Below are 27,007 nucleotides of genomic sequence, written 5' to 3'. Positions count from 1 at the left end.
CGTCATCTCCAGCGGTATTCATATATCGCCCTGCATATCATTCCACACAACATCGGACCACAGTATCCATCGATGTTCACCATCGAACTGTTGCTCCAGTGGTGAGTTCAGCACATCTGTCCTCACACCGGTTCCGTTCGGTAGTCTCTGGCAGTCCTATCTACATCTCTTCAACCTCAGTGTATCAGTGCCTATCCCAGTCTCCTGTCTACCACCTACTGGGCAGTACTTGCTCGTTCCTCATTACAGCAGTTAGCTGTGGCCACGGACTTTCCAACTCCGGATTTTGGAAAGGACTTTGTTATCTTGTTCTGCATAGCCACAGTCTCAAATACCAGTTGCATTCCCAGGAACTGTACTGCATTCTCATTCTGCACTCACTGTTGAAGATATCTCATTGCCAAGATTTATACTGTGTGTTCACTAAAGTGACTGTTGTATTTTACCCAGTCGTTGTGGTCACGCCTTCGGGTTCATGGTGTTCTAACATCCTGTATGGCTAGGAACCTACTCTACCTCCACGGCTCACCTACACGCCAGCCCCTACATCTGAGGCTTCCCTCAGTCAGCCTCAGCCTCAGTTATGACAGCCTGCGCATATCGGCCTGCTATCTTTTAGATAGCAGCGCCAATATGGACAGGGGCGCATTGCACACTGTGCCCGCACCGCAGCCATCATACATGGGGGAGAAGCGATAAAGTGCACATAACGTTTGCTGATACCGCTTCTCCTCCATATCAACACTTCATACATTTACCCATAAAGGAATTGTCTGTTGGGTCGTGTTGTTCTTGCGCCAGATTGTGGTTATCATATATAAGGTTCTCAAAACAATCAAATCAGTTAACAGCTTCCCCACATACAAACACTACATGTCCATGAAGGAAGCATCTTACCACATTGCCACAAATTAATGTTTCGGTTAAATAAGGACAAGGGGAAAGCTTGTTTATTTGTTTTAAAAACAATTGTCTATTGCTTTGTTTACAAGTTTTACACAGGTGCCAGCTGGAGAGTAGAGAAGAAGACTTGCCCCAGGTACTTGAGTGGGTGTGGTCGTGGCCATGTCTCCTTTAAAATAAAAAGAGGAAGGTTAGCATTTGTGGCGGTGTAGCACCATTGTGCCCCGCAGTTAGGAGAATCTCCGGGGGGTGGGGGGTATGATCACCACGATCACTCCCACCTGCTCGGCCAGAGTAGACTGCTGGTGCTGCTCAGCCTCCTTTCACTCACCTCCTGACAGGCAGCAGCCATTGGGTGCCAGAAGGGTCGGGTAAGTGTACTATAGTTTGTAAAGAGAACATAAAGGAAAGACAGTAGTTTTAATTTCTGGTTCATTTTGACAATTAAAAATATAATATAATTTGTATTCAAATGCAGTCATTAACAGTGTGTGGCATGTTATTTTAGGTTTTTCTCTTTTTATCTTTATCGAACATTCTTCATATTAAACATTCTCTGATGCTGAGAACAAATTGTACATCCATTTTTACCATTAATACAGTACAATAATTTCTCAAATAAATTTCCTATGCAAAAATACAGCCTCTAATAAAAGCACTTTAACAATTACTAAATGCAATAATAATGCTTGTCATTATTCAGATTCAATGAACTCTTAGAGATTTCAGTGTTCATTGAAATAAATCAATGTGCTCCATTTTGTGGTCTTCTTATACCTCCATTTTACATAAGGATAACTGGGCTGGGGGCTGTATGAAACAGAAGGTGTTTAAATGAAATGCTGGCGGCTTGGGTAGGGGGCACATACTTTTCAGATTATGGTGCTAAAAGGGTTAAGGGTGGGTCGCTGGAGGGTTTCAATGGTTGCAGGAGCCAATGAGGATGTAGCAGTTATGTTAAATAATAGGATAATTTAAGAAATTCCATCCAGTATCCTGATCTCTTGGCTTTGTGGTTTTGTATTCTGGCTAGTACAGGTAAACTGGGTACTAGAGATGTGTGGCTGGCACTTTTCATGTTTTGTGTTTTTGTTTTGATTCAAATTCCACTTTCGTGTTTTGGTTTTGGCTTGGTTTTGCCAAAACCACCCTTTCTTGTTTTGGTTTTGGATCTGGATTATTTTTGAAAAAAACATAAAAACAGCTAAAATCACAGAATTTGGGGATAATTTTGCTCTTACGGTGTTTTTAACCTCAATAACAATCATTTCCACTCATTTCCAGTCTATTCTGAACACCTCACAATATTGTTTTTAGGCCAAAAGGTTGCACCGAGGTTGCTGGATGACTAAGCTAAGCGACACAAGTGGACAACACAAACGCCTGGCCCATCTAGGAATGGCACTGCAGTGTTAGACAGGAGGGCAGATATAAAAAAAGGCCCCAAACAGCACACGATGCAAAGAAGAAAAAGAATTGCAATGAGGTAGTTGAATGACTAAGCCAAGCGACACAAACAATTGGCCCATCTAGGCGTGGCACTGCAGTGGCAGACAGGAGGGCAGATATCAAAAAAAGGCCCCTAACAGCACATGATGCAAAGAAGAAGAAAAGGTGGACCGAGGTTGCTGTATGACTAAGCTAAGCAAAACAACCACCTGGCCCATCTAGTAGTGTCATGCAGTGGCTGAATGTCGAGAGAGGGCAGCAATTGTTCGGTCCACTGACAGCATCTCCAGCACGCTCCAGTCACTTTAAAAAAAATCTGCAATTGGTGGACTTATACGGCAGTACCCCAGGACTAATACAGCAGTACCCCTGGACTCATACGGCAGTGTCACACAGGATGGCAGTTTTCAAAAACTAGGCCCCAAACAGCACCTCATGCAAAGATGTCGAAGAGGTGAAATGAGGTAGCTGTATGACTAAGCCAAGCGACACAAAAACAATTCCAACTGGAATTATATGTCCAAATCACTGGATTTAATTGGCAAGATCGCTGTAATTAATAATTGTAAATCACTGACATTAATTGGCAAAATCACTGTAATTATACATCCAAATCACTTGAATTAAATCGCAAGATCACTGTAATTAATAATTATAAATCACTGACATTAATTGGAAAAATCACTGGAATTATACGTCCAAATCACTGGAATTAAATGGCAAAATCTTGCTATCGCCTGCCTGGTGAAGTGGAATCTAGATGGGATTTGGTACCGGTGACACAATACCTCCATCAATTGTCTAAATCCCACTGCACTAATAGCGGATACCAGGCGCACGTCTTACACCAACATAAGTGTCAAGGCCTTAGTTATGAGGGCTTCCATCGTCATGTGAAGCTGAACCACTAGCCATGAACATAGGCCAGGGCCCCAGCCGTTCTTTGCCACTCCGTGTCGTAAATGGCATATTGGCAAGTTTACGTTTCTCATCAGACCATTTCAATTTCTTTTTTTGGGTCTTTTTACTGAACTTTGGCTTTTTGGATTTTACATGCCCTCTACTATCAAATTGGGCATCGGCCTTGGCAGACGACGTTGATGGCATTTCATCGTCTATGTCATGGCTAGTGGCAGCAGCTTCAGCACTAGGAGGAAGTGGTTCTTCTTGATCTTTCCCTATTTTAGCCTCAAAATTTTTGTTCTCCTTTATTTTTTGGGAGTTATATGAGACAATATGCGGCACAGGAATGACTGGAATGACTGATGGATAGGACACTACCACTGGTCTTATGCAGCACAACACAACAACACTGTAAGGGACTTGTGGTTGTTATTATTATTATTATTTTACGGCAGCAGTGGATATATAGCAGCAGCGTATATCGTCACTGGAATGACTGATGAGACAGGACACTACCAATGTAATATTTGAAAGAAAGCGCTAATTAAGCTAAATAGATATTTAGCTTAATTAGCGCTTTCTTTCAAATATTACAATTACCATTTCTTAAGAAAGCAGCTTATATCCAATTAGCGCAGTGAATTAATTGTATTTAGAGGACACTACCACTGGTCTGATGCAGCACAACACAACAACACTGTAAGGGACTTGTGGTTGTTATTATTATTATTATTTTACGGCAGCAGTGGATATATAGCAGCAGCGTATACCACTGTGACTGCCTCCGTCACTGGAATGACTGATGAGACAGGACACTACCACTGGTCTGATGCAGTACAACACAACAATACTGTAAGATACTTGTGGTTGTTGTTGTTATTATTATTATTATTATTATTATTATACGGCAGCAGTGGACTTATAGCAGCAGCGTATATCGTCACTGGAATGACTGATGAGACAGGACACTACCACTTGTCTGATGCAGCACAACACAGTCAACAACACTTTATACAGCTACACTGGCAGGAGAGGACACCAACACTGTGACTGCCTGGACTGATGCAGCACAATACACTGTGACTACACTGGACTGGACTGAGCAGCACAACACAGCACAACACTTGCCACCCCACTTTCCCGCTGTTACGTTCTTAGTGCTTAGAATAACAACGGTATTGAGTGGCAGTCCAGAGCACAAGAACGTGACGCTGAAATAATGGCAAGGTGTAATTATAACCCCTAGCAACCTAACTCCGTTGTTTCACCCGCGTGGTCCGTCTATGCCTGCGAGACTATGTGTTCTTGGGCCCACGGCAGTCGCGTTTGAAGGGCGGATTAGGTCTGCCCAACTCCGAGACAAGGCATAAACGGAGATGTGATGATAACAAGGGGACCTCTAACTAAACACAAGACAGAGCTAGGGGCTACTACTGAACTACAAAATAACAGTATGTGCGGCACGGCTGCCAAAGGAAAAGGAAACCAAAGTATACCATCCAAACCCTACACGGCACCGCCGTATACCAGGAAGGATAGCTAAAGCGGAACACCTCCGCGAAAATACAAAGAAACCAGAAATAAAAGGAACTCCACGGCCATGGCCGCAAGGCGCGGCTGAAGGCCGCTACTGACAACACCGGGAATACCCGAAAGCGAACCGGAGTCTTCAGATCTCAAATGCAGGTGACCACCGACCGGAAGGTAGGGAGAAGTATGAGGATTGGCTTCTGATACCAGGAGTCAGGACCACCGGAGCAAGATGACTGGAGTACGAAACACCGGACAGGGAATATTCTCCAGAGCTGGAACAGCAAACAGGAAGCTATCACCGGCGTCTGTGTAATGCACTGAGACAGCATATAAAAGGAAGCCCTCCAATGGTTGTGGAGAATCTAATTAGTGATGTCGTGCAGATGCCCTGCTGCATGACCAGGGTAAGGCAGGTGAAACAAATCCTAACATGGCAACGCGGAACGTGGCCCGCCTGTGGCGTCTCCATTGTCATGGACCCGGCGGCTCCGAGCGCACGGCGTCCCAGCGTTGCCAGGTACCAGGCGGCTCAGCGCGCACAGAGTCCTGGCGTTGCCAGGGACCCGGCGGCTCTGCACGCACGGCGTCCTGACGTTGCTAGGCGCTGTGCGGGGGGACAGGGAGGCGCGGCGGCCGTGACCGTCGCCCGGCAACGGTCGGGGCGCCGGCCAGTTGCTGCGCCTAACAGTACCCACCCTTGAGGAGGGGTTAAAGAACCCCTAGATCCGGGTTTCTGAGGAAATTCCTGAAAGTATAATCTCTTACATTTAGGGGTATGTAAATCCTTGTCCAAGACCCAAGACCTTTACTCCGGGCCATACCCTTTCCAATGAACCAAAAAATAGAGCCGACCATGAGAAAACTTAGAATCTAAGACCTTCTCAACAATGAACTCTTCTTGGCCTGGAACATCCACCAGAGGTCTACCCTGGGAAGTCTTCCGAGGGAATCTCCTGGAAAAAATATATTGCTTCAAAAGAGAACAGTGGAAAGTGTTGCCAATTTTAAGTGATTTAGGCAACCGCAGCCGAAAAGCCACTGGACTGACTTTCTTGACAATAAGAAATGGTCCAATAAATCTGGGTCCCAATCTAGCCGAGGGTTGTCGGAGCTTGATGTTGCGGGTTGACAACCACACCTTATCCCCCACCTTAAATGTGCACGGGCGTCGGAACCTATCAGAATTTTTTTTCTCTCGGAAAGCAGCCTTCTTAAGGGCAAGGTGTACCTTTCTCCAAATAACTCTGAGACGGGAAGTTAAGGTCAACGAAGAGGCAGGACAATGAGGAGTTGTCTCTAGGAATTGGCTATAGGATGAAAAACCAGGACCGAAAAGAATGGAGATTCCTTGGTGGAAGAGTGGCAAGAGTTATTATAGGCAAATTCGGCCAGAGGAAGAAAATATGACCAATCATTCTGAAGTTTGGCAGAATAAAGACGTAGATATTGTTTTAGTGACTGAGTAACACGTTCAGTCTGTCCGTTAGACTGTGGATGGTATCCAGATGTCAAAGAGAGTTTCATGTTTAATGAGGCACAAAAACGTTTCCAGAAACGGGCAATGAATTGTGGTCCCCGGTCAGAGACAATATCCACGGGTAAACCATGAAGTCTGAAGACATGGCGGAGAAACAGAACTGCCAAAACTTGAGCGGAGGGTAATCGGGGAAGAGCAATGAAGTGGGCCATTTTACTAAAATGGTCTACCACTACCCAAATGACCCGGAATCCGGATGAAAGAGGAAGATCCACCACGAAATCCATGGAAATGTGTGACCACGGCCTGAGAGGAATAGCAAGAGGCATGAGTTGTCCGACCGCCAACGATCGAGATATCTTGTGATGAGCACACACATGACAGGAAAGGACAAATTCCCTAACGTCCTTGGAGAGATTAGGCCACCACACCGAGTGAGAGATTAACTCCAAGGTTTTAGCAATACCCGGATGACCAGAAACCTTACTATCATGAAACTCAGCAAGGCAGTGCCTCTTAAGAACTCTGGGACGAAGAGACGACCAGCATGAGTAACACTGGGAGCCTGCTGCTGAAGCTGGACCAGCTGTGTGAATAAATCCTGTGTGAGGCCAGCCCGGATGACGGACGATGAGACAATGGGGGTTGTGGCCAGGTAGTTATTGTGAGCAGGAAGAAAACAATGTGACAGAGCATTGGCTTTGGTATTCTTAGAACCAGGCCTGAAGGTGATGATGAACTTGAATCGAGTAAAAAACAGCGCCCAACGTGCCTGCCGAGCATTTAGCCGTTTAGCTGATTCAATATACTGTAGATTCTTGTGGTCAGTGAATACAGTAATGGTATGCTTCGCTCCTTCAAGTCAGTGCCTCCACTCCTCGAAAGCCCATTTACCTGCCAGCAACTCTCGATTACCAACATCATAGTTGGATCCTGCGGAGGAGAATTTCCTGGACATGAAGGCACACGGGTGTAATTCCAGAGACTCCGAGTCTTCCTGAGAAAGGATGGCTCCCACTCCAACCTCTGAGGCATCCACCTCAACAATAAAGGGAAGATCTGGGTTAGGGTGTCTGAGTACTGGAGCTGAGACAAAGGCCTGTTTTAGGGCCAGAAAGGCAGACTTAGCTTGAGGCGACCAATTGGATGGATTTGCTTCTTTTTTAGTCAACGCCACAATAGGAGCAACTAAATCAGAAAAGGCATGAATGAAACGCCTATAATAATTCGCAAAACCTAAGAATCGCTGGATTGCCTTTAAGTTAGTGGGTTGTGTCCAATTTAGGATTGCCTGGAGTCTCTTTGGTTCCATGCAAAACCCCTTAGGAGAAATGATATACCCCAAAAAGGACACCACCGTGATATGGAAATTACATTTCTCCAATTTGGTGTACAAATGATTCTCCCGTAATTTCTGAAGTACTAGTCGCACATGGACCCCATGTTGTTCGGAAGATTCAGAATAAATCAAAATGTCATCTAAATAAACGACCACAAACTTTCCTAGAAAGTTGCGGAGGACATCGTCAAAAAAAAGATCCTGAAACACAGCAGGAGCATTAGACAAACCAAATGGCATTACAAGATATTCGTAATGTCCTGACTGTGTACTGAAAGCCGTCTTCCACTCATCCCCAGATCTTATTCGGATGAGGTTGTAAGCCCCTCTGAGATCGATTTTGGAGAAAATAACGGCAGTACGGAGCTGATCAAACAGTACCGAAATCAGTGGCAAGGGGTCGGTGTTTTTAACAGATATCTTATTCAAAGCCCGATAATCAATACACGGTTTAAGCGATCCGTCTTTTTTCTCAACAAAAAAGAACCCCGCACTTAATGGAGATTTCGAGGGCCTAATAAACCCTTTCTTCAGGCTCTCCTGTACATAATCATTCATAGCCTTAGTCTCTGGGCCAGATAATGGATATAGTCTCCCTTTAGGCAGAGTGGCACCAGGGACTAAGTCAATGGCGCAATCATATGACCGATGGGGAGGCAGAATATCTGCATTACCTTTGGAAAAAACGTCAGCAAAATCCTGATATTCCGAAGGTATAAGTTCCGGAGTGACAGCCGCGACCCGGACTGGACGGAAAATACATTCTTTGACACAAATGGAACCCCACCAAGAAATTTCCCCAGACCGCCAATCTATGGTGGGATTGTGAACGGTGAGCCAGGGGTGACCTAAAACAACAGGCACAGCCGGACAATGGGTAAGATAAAACAAAATTTTCTCAGAATGTAGGGCCCCCACTGTCAGTTGTACTGGAGGGGTGCGATGAGTAATTACCCCATTAGATAGTGGACCACCGTCCAACCCGTGCATGGTGATAAGTCTATCCAAAGGTAATTGTGGAATACCTAAAGCCTGAGCCCAGGCCAGATCCATAAAATTTCCAGCAGCTCCGCTGTCAATGAAAGCTGACACAAATGAACTGACACTCCCAGAGGAAATTTTTACAGGAATCAACAAGGATGCATTTGAGGAGATTAATTGCAGACCCAAGTGAACCCCCTCACAACTCACTTGGTCAGAGCGTTTCCCTGCTTATTTGGGCAGTTACGAGCCACGTGTCCCTTACCACCATGATATAAGCAGAGCCCTGAATGTAGCCTTCTGGCTCTTTCCTCTGGAGACAGCCGGGAGAGACCCACTTGCATAGGCTCCTCGACGTCCTCAGGGAAAGTGTATACACAAGAACTAGACCTAAAATTAGCCCCACTTTCAGCCCTCCATTCTCGGAGACGACGGTCAATCTTAATAGCAAGCTCCATGAGCTTATCTAAAGTCTCCGGAGCTGGATACTGAAGAAGACTATCCTTAATTATTTCTGACAAACCGAGGCGAAACTGACTGCGCAGGGCAGGATCATTCCAGCCACAGTCCAACCGTTTCGACCAACAACGAAACTCTGTACAATATGCTTCGGTGGGATTTTTACCCTGTTTAAGTGCATGTAAGTGGCTTTCGGCCGATGCTTCTCTATCTGGATCATCATACAACAAGCCTAATGATTTAAAGAAGGCATCTACAGTTTGCAAGGCTGTATCATTAGATTTTAACCCAAAAGCCCAGGTTTGGGGGTCGCCTTGAAGCAAAGACATCACAATGCCTACCCGCTGAGACTCTGTACCTGAAGACCGGGGCCTTAACCGAAAATAAAGTTTACAGGCTTCCTTAAAATTAAAGAAATCTTTTCGGTTACCCGAAAAGCGGTCAGGAAGGTGCATCTTTGGTTCAGGAATCATACCCGGGGAGGCTCGTAAAAGATCCTCCTGCGATCTCACCCGAAGGGTAAGATCATGAACCATCTGAGTGAGTTCCTGAATCTGATTGGCCAAAAGCTGGCTGGGATTCTGTGCTAACACTGCTAGATTCATGAGGACTGAATTTCAAGGCCACTCAAAAAAAAAAAAGAAAACAAATACACTGTATATATTTTTTTTGCTTTGGGCCGGTGATAATGTTACGTTCTTAGTGCTCAGAATAACAAAGGTATTGAGTGGCAGTCCAGAGCACAAGAACGTGACGCTGAAATAATGGCAAGGTGTAATTATAACCCCTAGCAACCTAACTCCGTTGTTTCACCCACGTGGTCCGTCTATGCCTGCGAGACTATGTGTTCTTGGGCCCGCGGCAGCCGCGTTTGAAGGGCGGATTAGGTCTGCCCAACTCCGATGCCCCCCGGTCTTAGTATGAGACAAGGCATAAATGGAGACGGGATGATAACAAGGGGACCTCTAACTAAACACAAGACAGAGCTAGGGGCTACTACTGAACTACAAAATAACAGTATGTGCGGCACAGCCGCCAAAGGAAAAGGAAACCAAAGTATACCCTCCAAACCCTACACGGCACCGCCGTATACCAGGAAGGATAGCTAAAGCGGAACACCTCTGCGAAAATACAAAGAAACCAGAAATAAAAGGAATTCCGCGGACAAGGCCGCAAGGCGCGGCTGAAGGCCGCTACTCACAACACCGGGAATATCCGAAAGCGAACTCAGATCTCAAATGCAGGTGACCACCGACCGGAAGGTAGGGAGAAGTACGAGGATTGGCTTCTGATACCAGGAGTCAGGACCACCGGAGCAAGACGGCTGGAGTACGAAACACCGAACAGGGAATATTCTCCAGAGCTAGAACAGCAAACAGGAAGCTATCACCGGCGTCTGTGTAATGCACTGAGACAGCATATAAAAGGGAGCCCTCCAATGGTTGTGGAGAATCTAATTAGTGATGTCGTGCAGCTGCCCTGCTGCACGACTAGGGTAAGGCAGGTGAAACAAATCCTAACATGGCAACGGGGAACGCGGCCCGCCTGTGGCATCTCCATTGCCATGGACCCGGCGGCTCCGAGTGCACGGCGTCCCAGCGTTGCCATGGACCCGGCGGCTCAGCGCGCACAGCGTCCTGGCGTTGCCAGGGACCCGGCGGCTCAGCGCGCACAGCGTCCTGGCGTTGCTAGGCGCTGTGCGGGGGGACAAGGAGGCGCGGCGACCGTGACCGTCGCCCGGCAACGGTCGGGGCGCCGGCCAGCTGCTGCACCTAACACCCGCCCCCACACAGACGCTGGAGGATGGAGACACGTCCTCTCACTACACTCTCCGAGACTGGAATGAAAATGGCCGCGACACGCGGCTCCTTATATGGAATCCAAATCCCGCAAGAATCCGACAGCGGGATGATGACGTTTTGCCGCATTCGGGTTCCCGAGTCAGGCGGGAAAACCCGAGCCTGACTCGGATCCGGGCTCGAGACGTGAAGTTCGGTAGGGTTCGGTTCTCTGAGAACCGAACCCGTTCATCTCTACTGGGTACACACCTAAAGATATATCTGTCCAATTGGGCTGGTTGGAACAAAAATCTGGTAATGTATGGGAGCAAATGACAATAAACTATTTGCTCCTAAACATATCTCTATATGTATTTCATTGACACATTGTATTATATACTAGCTGAATACCCATGCTTCACTACAGAATGTAAATTTAATTTTGAAGGACTTCCTGGTAAACTAATTAGACTTACAATAGGACATGCTCCGCCCGCCATTGCCAATCTTCGTCAGGCTGCACCACCGGGCGAGCCTTCCCCGGTTTGATGCTGTCAAAAGGCTGGCGCTGAGGAAAAAAATTCTGCCTCCTTCTCTGCCTTTTTCCACCTCTGATGCTGCCCTGCTCGGTGCTGTAAATGCTGGGACGACTGGCCAAGCTATGCCCGCTGTATGCTAAATATGTAAGGTTTGCAGGGATAAACGGACTCTATTCCAAAGGGCCCTATGTCTTCTTTGCTTAGCTTCTCACTCTCCTTAGGGCTCCTCCTTTGAGGTAAAAAGGTAAAGATTTTCGAACAACACTTAAAGTCACTGGGAGAGCTGTCGGTAGCCTTTACACACCAGATAAGCAGTTGCTGACTATCAAGCTTTCCTTTAATGCATTTAAGAGTCAAAGGGGTATATGCAATTCCGGGCGAATTGCGGCTTTTTTTCGCCCGTTTTTAAATTCGACACAATTCGACTGTCGAATCCCGGCCGGCGGGTGCTGGAATTCGACATATTCAATTAAAAACGGATTCGACAGTCCCGCTGTCGAAAAACGGACCAATTGACGGATAAGTGCGTCCTGGATTTGACTTTTCGGATGGCACAAAAATGGTTAAAAAACCCTAAAAAAATTGCGTGGGGTCCCCCCTCCTAAGCATAACCAGCCTCGGGCTCTTTGAGCCGGTCCTGGTTGTAAAAATACGGGGAAAAAATTGACAGGGGATCCCCAGTATTTTTAGAACCAGCACCGGGCTCTGCGTCCGGTCCTGGTGCAAAAAATACAGGGGACAAAAAGCGTAGGGGTCCCCCGTATTTTTAACACCAGAATCGAGCTCCACTAGCTGGAGAGATAATGCCACAGCGGGGGGACACTTTTATACCGGTCCCTGTGGCCGTGGCATTAAATCCCCAACTAGTCACCCCTGGCCAGGGTACCCTGGAGGAGTGTGGACCCCTTAAATCAAGGGGTCCCCCCCCTCCAGCCACCCAAGGGCCAGGGGTGAAGCCCGAGGCTGTCCCCCCCATCCAAGGGCTGCGGATGGGGGGCTGATAGCCTTGTGTAAAATAAAAGAATATCTTTTTTTGCAGAAGAACTACAAGTCCCAGCAAGCCTCCCTCGCAAGCTGGTACTTGGAGAACCACAAGTACCAGCATGCGGGGGGAAACGGGCCCGCTGGTACCTGTAGTTCTACTGCAAAAAAAAATACCCAAATAAAAACAGGACACGCACACCGTGAAAGTAAAACTTTATTACATACATGCCGACCAGTGGCGGTTCTTGCCACGGGCAAGCAGGACTTTTGCCCAGGGCGCCGCCTTCCGGAGGGCGCTGGCGCCATCCGGAGGGCGCCGCACCGTGGCAAGATCCGCCACTGCTGCCCGCTGTGTCCCCCGTCCGCCTCCGCTGCCCGCTGCCGTCCCCGTCCTCGGCGCCTCCTGTGAAGGGAACTAGACGCTATGCGTCTAGTTTCCCTTCGTGGAGAGTAACTGCTGAGCGGTGCGCGATGACGTCATCGCGCACCGCACAGCAAAGGTCCTCTCCACGAAGGGAACTAGACGCATAGCGTCTAGTTTCTCTTCGTGGAGAGGACCTTTTGCTGTGCGGTGCGCGATGACGTCATCGCGCACCGCTCAGCATTCAAGCGGCGCTTTCAATGTACAGGGGGCGTGACTCACCACGCCCCCTGTATTAGGCCACGCCCCTTTCCTGCCCGGGGCGCTCTGCGCCCTTGAACCGGCCCTGATGCCGACACACACATACTTACCTATGTTCACACGCCGACCTCTGTCCACGTCTCCAAGTAGAATCGGGGTACCTGAAAATAAAATTATACTCACTTAAATCCAGTGTGTCCTGTTCTTCTTTTGTAATCCACGTACTTGGCAAAAAACCAAACCGCATACCCGATCCACGCACTGAAAGACGTGGCGCTCCCTGATTGGCTGAAGGGACCCTCTGTGACAGGAATCACGGAGGGTCTCAGCATTCGGGGAAAGGGGTCCCATGTGTAAACATGGGACCCCTTTCAGTGCGTGGATCGGGTATGCGGTTTGTTTTTTTGCCAAGTACGTGGATTACAAAAAAAGGACCGGACGCAGAGCCCGGTGCTGGTTCTAAAAATACGGGGATCCCCTGTCAATTTTCCCCCCATATTTTTACAACCAGGACCGGCTCAAAGAGCCCCAGGCTGGTTATGCTTAGAAGGGGGGACCCCACACATTTTTTTTTCAGGATTTTAACCCATTCCCACCCCTTCCCACTGAAAACCATGCTCTCTCTATTAGTCAGTTAAAAAAAAATCTTTTAAAAAATATATAAATAATACTTGTGTCTCCTAATAGACAAACCAAGTAGATAATCCCTTCTAATATAAATAGATATGCTATTAGCAATAAAAAAACACAAAAAAAACCCATGTTTTAAATTTTTTTTATTAGATTCCGCCAGCAAAGTGAGGCAGAATGAAATTGACAAAATTACTGTCGAAAAGCACTGTTGTCGAATCGACATTCTTCAATTGAATATTCTTTTGTAGAAAAGCCGCATTTTTACCACTGCAGACATGTCGAATTTTAAAAATGTTGAATTTCAAAAAGTTGAATCTGAAACGTCTGTTTTTTTGTCGAAAAGTACTGTATTGCATTGTCGAATCCAATTCGACATGTTTTTTTTTGTCGAAAATGCCCCGTTTTTCGACTTTCGCGGCAATTCGACCGCAATTGCATATACCCCAAAATATCTATCTCACCTTTCCTCCTATTGCTCTCTGAGAGGTTCGGCTATATTCAGTTCAAGTGACAGGTTAACCTCTAATAGTTGTGATACTATCCTCTCCTGACTCCTGACTGGAGATAGGTTGGTTAAGTACTTATATCTGATATATATAGTATATATATATATATATATATATATATATATAAAATAACACATCCTAGCTCTGAATGAAGGAAATATTCTTATTAAATGCTTTGTTCTTTACGTAGTTGAATGTGCTGACAACAAAATCACACAAAAATTATCAATGGAAATCAAATGTATTAACCCGTGGAGGACTGGATTTGCAGTCACACTTAAAATTAAAGTGGAAAAACACACTACAGGCTGATCCAACTTTGATGTAATGTCCTTAAAACAAGTCAAAATGAGGCTCGGTAGTGTGTGTGGCCTCCACGTGCCTGTATGACCTCCCTACAACGCCTTGGCATGCTCCTGATGAGGTGGCGGATGGTCTCCTGAGGGATCTCCTCCCAGACCTGGACTAAAGCATCTGCCAACTCCTGGACAGTCTGTGGTGCAACATGGCGTTGGTGGATGGAGCGAGACATGATGTCCCAGATGTGCTCAATTGGATTCAGGTCTGTGGAACGGGCGGGCCAGTCCATAGCATCAATGCCTTCGTCTTGCAGGAACTGCTGACACACTCCAGCCACATGAGGTCTAGCATTGTCTTGCATTAGGAGGAACCCAGGGCCAACCGCACCAGCATATGGTCTCACAAGGGGTCTGAGGATCTCATCTCGGTACCTAATGGCAGTCAGGCTACCTCTGGCGAGCACATGGAGGGCTGTGCGGCCCCCCAAAGAAATGCCACCCCACACCATTACTGACCCACTGCCAAACCGGTCATGCTGGAGGATGTTGCAGGCAGCAGAACGTTCTCCTTGGCGTCTCCAGACTCTGTCACGTCTGTCACATGTGCTCAGTGAGAACCTGCTTTCATCTGTGAAGAGCACAGGGCGCCAGTGGCGAATTTGCCAGTCTTGGTGTTCTCTGGCAAATGACAAATGTCCTGCACGGTGTTGGGCTGTAAGCACAACCCCCACCCATGGACGTTGGGCCCTCATACTACCCTCATAGAGTCTGTTTCTGATCGTTTGAGTAGATACATGCACATTTGTGGCTTGCTGGAGGTCATTTTGCAGGGCTCTGGCAGTGCTCCTCCTGTTCCTCCTTGCTCAAAGGCGGAGGTAGCGGTACTGCTGCTGGGTTGTTGCCCTCCTGCGGCCTCCTCCACGTCTCCTGATGTACTGGCCTGTCTCCTGGTAGTCCCTCCATGCTCTGGACACTACGCTGACAGACACAGCTCGCATTGATGTGCCATCCTGGATGAGCTGCACTACCTGAGCCACTTGTGTGGGTTGTAGACTCCGTCTCATGCTACCACTAGAGTGAAAGCACCGCCAGCTTTCAAAAGTGACCAAAACATCAGCCAGAAAGCATAGAGAAGTGGTCTGTGGTCACCACCTGCAGAACAACTCCTTTATTGGGGATGTCTTGCTAATTGCCTATAATTTCCACCTGTTGTCTATTCCATTTGCACAACAGCATGTGAATTGATTGTCAATCAGTGTTGCTTCCTAAGTGGACAGTCTGATTTCACAGAAGTGTGATTGACTTGGAGTTACATTGTGTTGTTTAAGTGTTCCCTTTATTTTTTTGAGCAGTATATATATATATATATATATATATAATACACTGTAGTGTCCGGCACTCCTATACTGAAAACAGCTGATCCCGGTGCCCGAATTAGAATAGTAGACAGCAAAGAGAAACAAACGGCACTCAGGAATTCCAAGATGGTTATATCTGGTCTACGTTTCGGAGACCTTTAATCTCCGTCGTCAGGACATAAATTACAACAGTGAACAAAAAACATACCTTAAATACCTCACCCAGGTGCAGAAGAGACGCCCGCGGCCGTGTCCCGTCGCTGTCCCGCTGACGTCACCGGAAGTGACTTCACACCCGCGTCACCAGCTGACCGAACCGGGAGGAGGGGCCGGGGCCATCTACGATAGTGTTTACCCATCACCATAGTTACTACGCTGCATGAAAACAGGGAAAATGACAGCAATGTCAGAAGCGTCTAAAATGTAATCAGCTATACTAAACGGCTTAAAGATATAGGGGGTCATTCCGAGTTGTTCGCTCGCAAGCTGCTTTTAGCAGCTTTGCACACGCTAAGCCGCCGCCTACTGGGAGTGAATCTTAGCTTATCAAAATTGCGAACGAAAGATTAGCAGAATTGCGAATAGACACTTCCTAGCAGTTTCTGAGTAGCTCCAGACTTACTCGGCATCTGCGATCAGTTCAGTCAGTTTCGTTCCTGGTTTGACGTCACAAACACACCCAGCGTTCGCCCAGACACTCCTCCGTTTCTCCAGCCACTCCCGCGTTTTTCCCAGAAACGGTAGCGTTTTTTCACACACACCCATAAAACGGCCAGTTTCCGCCCAGAAACACCCACTTCCTGTCAATCACATTACGATCACCAGAACGAAGAAAAAACCTCGTAATGCCGTGAGTAAAATTCCTAACTGCATAGCAAATTTACTTGGCGCAGTCGCACTGTGGACATTGCGCATGCGCATTAGCGACTAATCGCTCCGTTGCGAAAACAAAATAACGAGCGAACAACTCGGAATGACCCCCATAGATCAAAGCTTTAAATCACATCAATTCTCTGCAAAAAGCTATAATGACGTGGTTGTTGGAGTTATAAATTGCTGGCTGTAATAACGGTGTAACAGACACCAATACCTGGCTTAGGAACCTAAAAAGCAACTGTAGGAAAGTTGCTCATTTAGCCCAAAGGGCTGCAATGTTTGCAGCTTATAGATCCACTTGGATTCGAGACGTAGTAATAAATTATCTCTGTTCCCTCCTCTTTTACATGGGGGGACCCAATCGATCATTTTATACCTTAACGTGGCTAAACCGTGATGGAAATCCCGAAAATGTCTGGCCACTGGTTGATCATTCATTTTGGCTCTGATGTTAGCGCTAGCCTCAGCGGTTTCTATCGCTTTTCTAATGCTAGATCTGTGGGCTGCCATCCTTTCCTTAAAGCAACGTATTGTCTTGCCCACATAAAGTAAGCCACAGGGGCATTTAATGTAGTAAACTACGTGGGTACTAGAGCATGTAAGGGGATAATTGATCTTAAACCTTCTACCAGATCGTGGATGTGAAAAAAAGGCTCCTGTCTCTAGGTATTGGCAGGTGGTGCAGTTAATACATTTGAAATTTCCCGGTTTTCTAGACAGAAAGTGAGTTTGTTAATTAGCTACAAAGCCCGTGATGTCATTATGCACCACGGCATCCTTAATATTGCGGCCTCTGCGATAACCTGGCATCAAGGATTTATTGAGTAAGCCCGGTAAAGTGGGATTACTATTGACAATGGGCCAGTATCTTTTGGCTGCTGTCACAAAAGATTCAGAGTTAGATGTATATTGTTGTGGCCATATCATTTTATTTTGTACGGTGGATTCCTTTTTGTGCCTTAATGCCTGCTCTCTAGGGTATGACAATGCTTTATCCCTAGCTGCCCTAAGCAACTTTGGGGAGTATCCTCTCAAAGGGAACTTGTTCAACATCAAGTTAATTTGTAAAATAGCATCTTCGTGCTTAGTGCAAATGCGGATGATGCGTAGGAACTGTGAAAAGGGTAATCCTCGCTTGAGGGATATCGGATGCTGACTATCCGCATGTAAATACGTATTTCTGTCTACTGCTTTGTGGTACACATTAGTCACTATTTGGAGATCAATCAGTGAGACTGAGACGTCCAGATAGTGTATATTCTGTGTGCTATACTCATAGGTGAATTTGATGTCCTCATCTTTAGTATTCAGAGCCATTAGGAACTGTCTGAGATCGGGTTCTGGACCATTCCAGAACATGCACACGTCGTCAATGTAGCGACAGTAGAAAGAGATGTATCATGTAACATCTGGATCAGAGAAAAACAGATCATTTTCTACTGAAAACATGAAGATGTTTGCGAAGCTCGGTGCCACGCAAGACCCCATTGCACATCCGAGTAACTGGATGTACAGGGAGCCATCGAACAAGATATAGTTCCTTTTGAGAGTCAACTCCACCAAAGTCAGGAAAAGATCCAAGTCTGGACCTTTATAATGGGCATTATTGGTTAAATGGGCCCTAAGTGCGAGAAGGCCCCGGTGATGGGGGATACTAGTGTACAAACTGACCACATCAATAGTACACATAATGGTGGTCTCTGTCACAGGACTCAAGCCCTGTAGTTTCAAGATAAAGGCAGTGGTGTCTTTTAGGAAGGTTTTCTCGGCTTGTACAACAGGCTGAAGGTAATAATCAAGGAATTGGGACACAGCATATAGCAGGGAGTCTCTGGCCGCAATTATCGGCCTACCTGGCGGTTTTTGTGGGTCTTTATGTAATTTGGGGATTAGATAAAAGACCGGTATCTTAGGCCAGTCCTGTCTAAGAGAATCCCTCGTCTTTTTGTCCAAGAGCCCCTGCGCCACTGCTGTGTCCAAAACCTGGACTAATTCTTGCTGGAATCTTACCGTGGGATCATGATCTAACTGTTCATAGACTTTTGTATCTGACAGCTGCCTAAATGCTTCTGCCTTGTAATCACTCAAATTTTGTACGACTAGTCCCCCTCCCTTATCTGCCACCCTTATAACTATATCTTGGTAAGAGCTCAGTGCTGTAAGTGCTTTACGTTCTGGCAGTGTGAGGTTATGATGTCTAACTTCCAAATTACTGACTTTGTTGACTTCATTATCCAAACGTTCAACAAACACTTTGATGGAGGTGTTTACTGAGGGGGGTCATATGTAGATTTTTTGTGAAAAGTAGGTGTTTTGATATTAAGAGAACTGGTATCACCAAACTGATCTTTAAGGCGTAAAAGCCGCCCAAACTTATACAAATCGACACTATTAGTAAAAGCTTAAAATCTACTGGTCGGAACAAAAGAGAGACCCTTATTGAGTACTGCCAGTTCATGCTCTGTCAGGGTCCTGTCTGAAAGATTAAACACTAGGTTTTCTTTTTGTATTGTCTTTTTCCTTTCGCGGGCCCACTGGCAGCCCCGTCTGGTCCTACTTCTTTTGGCGCATCGACCTTCGCCCGGGTGGTAACCCCTAAAGGGGGCTTTCGTGAAGAGGTGCGACCACTGCGCCCAGCACATTCTTGGTCACTGCTTGCTGAAGTCCCGCCGTTAGAAGAGTCTATGTCTTTACTAGCTTTTCTATGGAATCTGCGGCGTCTGTAATTTTCAGCTCCTGGGGTTCTGTTGTTGACCCAACTGTAGACCTTTTGTTCTGCGTAATCTTTCTGGACGGTCACCAATTTCGCTTTCTTGAACTTTATCAGCTCCACGCGGTACTTGTCTATTTGATCTTTCAACTTCTGTAACCACGGGATGGTGGTGTCAGCTTGTAGTTTATGTAAATGTTGATCTTCAAGTATGTTTATCTGTGATTTGGTTTTAGTCAGTTCTTTCGTTGACTCATCAATCACCAGCAAAATGAGATCGAATGAGCACTTGTTCAAGATCGCTGCCCACTTGCGGCAGAATTCGGGGTTATATCTCCCAATTGTGGGGACGTTTTGATTTTTGCAGAGAATTGATGTGATTTAAACCTTTGATTTATATCTTTAAGCCGTTTAGTATAGCTGATTACATTTTAGACGCTTCTGACATTGCTGTCATTTTCCCTGTTTTCATGCAGCGTTGCAACTATGGTGATGGGTAAACACTATCGTAGATGGCCCCGCCCCCTCCTCCCGGTTCGGTCAGCTGGTGACGCGGGCGTGAAATCACTTCCGGTGACGTCAGTGGGACAGCGACGGGACACGGCCGCGGGCGTCTCTTCTGCACCTGAGTGAAGTATTTAAGGTATGTTTTTTGTTCACTGTTGTAATTTATGTCCTGACGACGGAGATTAAAGGTCTCCGAAACGTAGACCAGATATAACCATCTTGGAATTCCTGAGTGCCGTTTGTTTCTCTTTGCTATATATATATATATAAAATCAAAGAGAAATACAGGCGGCACTCACGGACTCACTCACAAAAGACCGGGTACCCCCAAGTCTGCTTACAACGTTTCGGATTTATTATCCTTCGTCAGGTAACAATCTGTACAAATCATAAAAGCTTACCTTTATACCATGGTGCAAATGTGTGTTCGGTACGCGGCTCCCCCCTGTGTTTCCGCTGACGTCATCACAGTCAGACGGCACCGGGCGGAAGCAGGGATACAATACAACATGAAATCCGTGACCATGGAAACTATACACAAAGTACATCATAGCGGTTACAGGCACATAATACCAGATATGAAAGAACATAATGTTTACAATCAAGTGTCATCAATAATTACAAGAAACAATTCAGGGAGAGCATTTCATTTAAACCATGCGGGGCAATCGTATTTAAGGGGTGGATCCACTTTGCCTTACACTGTAAAAGCGCTCTGGCTCTGTCACCACCCCTCCTATTTTCCTTAACATGGTCAAGTATTTTATAGCGCAGGGATGATAACGTGTGCCCTCTAGCCTTAAAGTGTTCAGCGACCGGCTGGTCAACACTTTTGCCCTCCAAGGATTGTTTGATGGCACTGCGGTGCTGCACCATCCGTTCCTTAAACTGGCATACTGTCTTCCCTATATAGTATAAACTGCAGGGACATTTAATGCAATAAACAACATATCTGCTGGAACAGGTGAGTACATGGGGTATATTTACTAAAATTCGTATTAGTCCCGATTTGGAGGGAGATTCATCACGAATGACATCGAATGTGTGTATTTGCAACTTTTTGAAAATTTTACGCCTCATTTACTAAGCTGTCGTATTTGTATTTTACGTGTTTTACGATGTCGATGTCATTCGTGGTTGTGTAAGGTATAATGCGGCCGATTTAGTGGTTTTGCGGCCGTGTTATGTGGTTTTTTTACGAATGCGTCACATTTTGGCTACGGCAGTGTTTGTCCGTTCACGGACGCGTTTTTTTCCTAAGTTTCGTTTTTGTCACTCGTCCATGATTGGTTTGATTCGTGATGGAGGAGTGTCTGTGCACATTACTATAAAAACGCCCCAAACCGTCCGAACCTCGTGGGTTTAGCTAGTGGAGAGGTGAAAGGAAGGTGTGTTAGGAGTTGGTGAGTAGTTTGGAGTTTTTGGCGGTTTTGAGGAGGTTCTTTGTGATTGTTGAGTGCTGTACTGTGTGTGTAAGTAGTCTTGTCATACTTGTGTAGTTATTTAAAAGTCTGTCTAGTTTTTTGTCATTGTTTTTTATTTCACGTCTATTGTCATTGTTTGTGAGTGAGTGAGTGAGTGAGTGTGTGTGTGTGTGTGTGTTTGGTGTGTGGTGTGTAGTGGTAGTGGAGGAGTGTGTTTACTGTTTTTTTTCTCAGTGTTATTTGTTGTTTGTCCTGATTATGTCCCAGTCAGAGGTGAGTGAGAGGGAGGAGGTTAGTGAGAGGGAGGAGGTTAGTGAGGTGGAGGAGGTGAGTGAGGTGGAGGAGGTGAGTGAGAGGGAGGGAGGAGGTTAGTGAGGTGGAGGAGGTTAGTGAGAAGGAGGGGGAGGTTGTTGCTGCGGCCTCCAGTGATAGTGATGGTGTTGTGGCTCCGCAGCCACGCACCACTACAAAGACTGGCCGCAATGTAAAATTCAGCTACGCTGAAAATATGGCTTTGGTGCGGGAGCTGATGAGGCATCATCGGCAGTTGTTTGGCCATGATGCTGCAAAGGTGTCGTCACGCAGGAAGAGTGTTCTGTGGGGGAAGGTAGTTGCGGCTGTAAATAGTGAGGGTGTGGTGAGGCGGACCGAGGACACGTGTCGTAAGCGTTTCTACGACAAAGCGCTGTGTCAAGGCGAAGATGGCCAAGGAGGCTAAATCAGCACGCCAAACCGTTGGTGGACACCCCTTCCGTGCATCTTACCGTGATTGGGAGGAGCCTGTGCGTGCACTCATTCCGCCAGAAGTGGTTGGGGCCACTTATGTCCGGGATTCGGATCGGCCAAGGCCGGATGGTGAGTTTTTTTATATTTTTTATTTAAAAACAACATCTGTGCTTTGTCCTTAGTTGACTGAAATGTCTTGTAGCTAATTGTGGTTGTCAGTTTGTTCATTATTCTAATGTGTTGGTGATGTAGTGCAGGCCTGGCCAACCTGTGGCTCTCCAGCTGTTGTAAAACTACAAGTCATCATGCTTTGCCACAGTTTTGATATTAGGCAATGCTAAAACTGTGGCAGGGCATGCTGGGATGTGTAGTTTCACTACATCTGGAGAGCCACAGGTTGGCCAGGCCTGATGTAGTGTTATTCTCAATTATGTATTTTTTAAACCTTTGTATAGTTGTTTTTTTGTGGTTGCCTTGTCCTTTTTCTGGTGTTTTATGCCAAAAGTAAATGTTTGTAGGTGTATTTTAAAGAAGTGTTTTTTTTAAATTTTAAAAAATTCATTTCATAGCATTTATGTTTATTGTGTGTTGTTCTGGGTTGTCCTTTGTGTGCTTCATGTGTTTTTTCAGGCATATTTGGTTGTGATGTTTCCAAGTTTTCGCAGTTATTTGTGGCTAGTGTTTTATTGTTAGCATAAAAATTTGGGTGCTTAGCGTGCAATATTGTGGTTGTGTCAAGCTACGACGTTTTGGTTTTAAGTATTTTTTTTTTAAACTGGATTAGATTGCAAATTATACTCAAATTTAAATGATTCACACCCAATGAAGTCAGGCTGAAAAGCATAAGCATTGTTTAGTTTACTTCTCAGCAGGTACCACATATGTTTACATCACAATAAGGAATTTGCATAAACATATCAACAAAATAGTATGTTCATAAGTACATTCTTCATATTTCTACAGTACGCCAGAGAAGCAGCACAGCCAGGCCTCATCCCACACTGCCAAGAGATGCAGATGGTGCCAATGCAGGTAAGATTTGACTGTAAACACATATTCTGCAAACACATAGAAACACAAAATGTTAATGTTTATCTTATCACATAGGTTCTTCTTCGGCAAATCCCCCTCCACTAAGGCGCCCATCACAGGGCTCGGTTACTGTGGCTACGAGGCCACCCAAAAGACGGCGTCTTGAGGCAGAAGCTCCAGCACCAGCATCACCACCCCAACGGCGCATCTCCGCAGTGTCGGCCATGCCACCACTAGCTCTATTGGCCAGCCACAAAGTGAGGAGCCACAATCCCCTCAGTTGTCTGGTGAGTAAACATAACAATTACGTGGAAATAAGTTAACTAACAGTGGGGTAGATTTATTAACCTGGAGAAGGCATAAGGAAGTGAACAAAACACTGATATGTGCAAGGTGAAAAAGGCAGCAGTACAAAAGAAACTCAAATGTTAATTTACATATTTGATCTGTTTGCCTTGTGCCTTTATCACCTTGCACATATCACTGGTTTTTCAAAACCTTATGCCTTCTCCAGGTTTATACATCTGCACCACTGTTAGTGCAGAGCAAAAAATGTAACACAAATGACCAGTCATCCATAGGCGTGCGCAGCACATTTTATTAGGGGGTGCACGACTGGAGTGGCGTGCCTAGACCCGCCTACTGGGCGTGCCTAACTCCGCCTACTGGGCGTGCCTAACCCCGCCTACTGGGCGTGCCAGCACCATATATTAGCAGTCAAAGCAAACTAAATAATACAAGGAATTTGAATAGAGTGTAGAGTGAGGGCTGGCAGAGGTTTATTAAACCTAACAAGCTGTAAGCCTGGGACCTCGCTGACATCTGTCCGTTGCCCCCTACATTACAGCAGATATATTATATTGCCTGTATTGTAAATCACTTTAAAAGATATACAGGTCAACATTTCATTACATAAAATTTTGTATGTTTTGACAAAATGTAATGCAATAAAATGAAACTTTGACCTGTATATGGACTGGAGTGTCCTGCTAAGATGAGGTGGACAAGTATATAACATGCTTACGGATTACAAGACCTGTGAGTGCAGCAGCCTCTCACTGATCTATATATCTATAGTAGAGAGAATATATGAAGCATCAGTAGTTTACCGAGTGCACCTATAGATTATAGTCTAAAGGTGCACTCAGTAAACTACTGATTGCTTAGCTAAAAAAAAAACCCCACATATTATATATATCTCCTATATAATAGCCCAGATCTGTGATCTTGTGATTCATTTGCTAACGCTGGGCGGAGTCACAACAGTGGGCGGAGTTAGTCAAATGAGTCACAGATCTGGCCAAATCTATAGGACACTAGGAGCAGCTGCAGAAGCAGATAGTATGTACATGGCACAGGCAGGGGTGCATACCTCCCAGCTTTCAACATGAGCTTTCTTCAGGCAGAAGGAGGGACGGACACACACACACACACACACACACACACACACACACACGAAAAGGTTTTTTTTTTTTTTTTAAATGGAATTTTGGCCCCTCAGCTAGGGCTAAATCCAGAGGAGGTGGTCGCTCCCCCCTACACACCCGCACAGGCAGAAGAAAGCAGGGAGACTGCTGCCTCCCTGCAACACCACAGACCTGCCAATATGCAGCAGCGTGTGCTGACTGTAGCACAATGCTGCCGCTGTTACTGGCAGGACGGGGGAGCTTCTGAGCTGGGACAGAGCTACTCGAGCCGGGGGGGCCCCTAAAACTGTGGGGCCAACGGTACGTACCGCCTGCCCCCTCCCTTAATCCGGCTCTGCTGCTGGACCCCCCCTTAATCCGTACCCCCTGATGCCCCCTCTCCCTCTGTCTCCACTATTCACCGCTGCTCTGCTAAGCAGAACAGCGAGTACAGGAGCTTTCCAACTGCCCCCCCACCGCAGGACACTGCGACCCACGGGTGGGACAGCGGGACAGACCCCAAAAAATGGGACTGTCCCGCGAAAATTGGGACAATTGGGAGGTATGGGGGTGTGTGAGGGGGTATGCCATACTTGACCCCCACATCAGCATACTCAGCAGGGTCTCTCTGGCAGGGAGGAGCATCACATTCTGGCACACTCCACGCTTCTTAGCTGTAGTTTTGTGGGTCACCAGCCGCTGTGCACTTTCCGTACTGCCTCTGTTATCTCCAGCCCCTGCGACCCCACCGCTAGCTGCAGCGCTGCCACCCGCAGTGAGTTGCGCCCAGCTCCTTCACACACTTTAGCCGGCGGGTAGCGCTGCAGAAGTCCGCGCTGCTTGCAGGCTCTGACCCCCTCCTCCTTCCAGCATCAGCGTCTCCTGGGAGCTAACCAGGCACTCCCAGTCTCCCCTTACCATAGTGCCCAGCAGCCGTGAGGTCCGCGCCACGTGCATGCTATGACCCCCTCCTCCCTCCAGCCGCAGCATCTCCTGGGGGCTAACCAGTCACTCCCAGTCTCACCTTACCACAGTGCCCGGCAGCTGCGCGAGGTCTGCGGTGTGTGACTGAGGAGGGGGGGAGTGATGCGGACGGGCAGAGGAAGCAGGAATACAGCCTAAGAGAGTCAGCCATGCCAAGTCTCCACCAGCAGCAGATGCCAACAGGTTGGAGTGGAACAGCAGCAGCCAGCAGCAGTGACTCCGGTAAGACACATCTGTCTGTCACCACAGTTCTGTCCCTAATACCAATCTCTCCCGTGCCCTGTGTTCTGTCATGTCCCTGTCACCCCTGGCCTTGACCTGCCACCCTTATCCTGGCCCTTTCACCCTTATCCTGGCCCTTTCACCCTTATCCTGGCCCTGTCACCCTTATGCTGGCCCTGCTACCCCTATCCTGGCCCTGTCACCCCTGTGCTTGCCCTGTCAACCCTATACTGGCCCTGTCACCCCTGTCCTGGTCCTGCCGCCCCTACACTGACCCTGTCACCCCTATCCTGTCCCTGTCATTTCTGTCCTGGCCCCGTCGCCCATGTCCTGGCCCCGTCACCCCTGTCCTGGCCCCGTCACCCCTGTTCTGACCCTGTCACCCCTGTTCTGACCCTGTCACCCCTGTCCTGGCCCAGTCAACCCTGTTCTGACCCTGTCACCCCTGTCCTGGCCCTGTTACTGCATACCCTCCAACTACCTTTTTGGCAGGTACAGTACCCGCAGCACCTCCAGACCTCTCCCCAATGCACCACACCTCCGCACCTTCCCCTCCACCACATGCGGCACTCCACCCCTCCCCCACATGCTGTGCCTCCAGACCCCCTACACCACCCTCGGCTCCCACTCCTCCGCCCCTTCACCACCCCCAGCAATCTCCAGGCCCCCTCCACCATTCACCCCCCTTATATGTCTCCCCCACACCTGCCCCCCTCCACCCGCAGCATCTGCAGACACCCTCCTCCATCCGCGGTCCCCCCTCACCCACCCCTCCCCCACCAATGGCACCCCCGCACCTGCCCCACCACCACCTGCAGCACCTCCGGACCTCCTTCCCCATCTGCCGCAACACCCGTACCTGCCCCTCCCCTACCCATGGCGCCTATGGACCCCTACCCCACCAGTGGCACTCCCGCCCCTTCCCATCCCACAGCACCTCCGGAACCCTTCACCCATCTGCAACATCCCCACACCTGCCCCTCCCCCACCTGCAGTGCCTCCGGACCCCTCCCCCATCTGCATCCCCCACTCCTCTGCCCCTCCCCCACCCGCAGCACCTCCCAACCCTTCCCCATCCGGGCCCCACCCCCACTTCCGCCCCCCCTCCATCCGCAGCATCTACAGACACCATCCGCAGTACCCCCCGCACCCGCTACATTCTGTACATTGTGGCCTGCAGGTGCTGTTCACGCCGTCGCAAGGGGCTGCGCCTCCTTCACCATCGCACACCCTTTCATTGTGCAATATTTAACCACTAACAAAGGAATGCAGGTGATACTCCATATAACACAAATATTGAACCCCAGAAAGGCATGCAAGGGTTAAGGGGGCGTAGCCCCTTGCGACGGTGTGAAGA

General features: G+C 47.4%; 1 long non-coding RNA gene across 1 annotated transcript; it reads right to left on the bottom strand.

Moving 5' to 3' along the window:
* Positions 1-976: 976 nt before the first annotated feature.
* LOC135050655 (uncharacterized) lies at positions 977-20,386 on the bottom strand. Its single transcript, XR_010241721.1, has 3 exons — positions 20,258-20,386; positions 1,235-1,283; positions 977-1,072 (listed from the first exon to the last, which is right to left on the bottom strand). It is a non-coding gene; the product is annotated as an uncharacterized LOC135050655 (long non-coding RNA).
* Positions 20,387-27,007: the final 6,621 nt, after the last annotated feature.

This window comes from Pseudophryne corroboree, chromosome 2 (assembly GCF_028390025.1).
Source record: "Pseudophryne corroboree isolate aPseCor3 chromosome 2, aPseCor3.hap2, whole genome shotgun sequence".
Taxonomy (NCBI): domain Eukaryota; kingdom Metazoa; phylum Chordata; class Amphibia; order Anura; family Myobatrachidae; genus Pseudophryne; species Pseudophryne corroboree.
The sequence above is the reverse complement of the archived record's forward strand: the minus strand, read 5'-3'. Positions and strand labels throughout refer to the sequence as shown.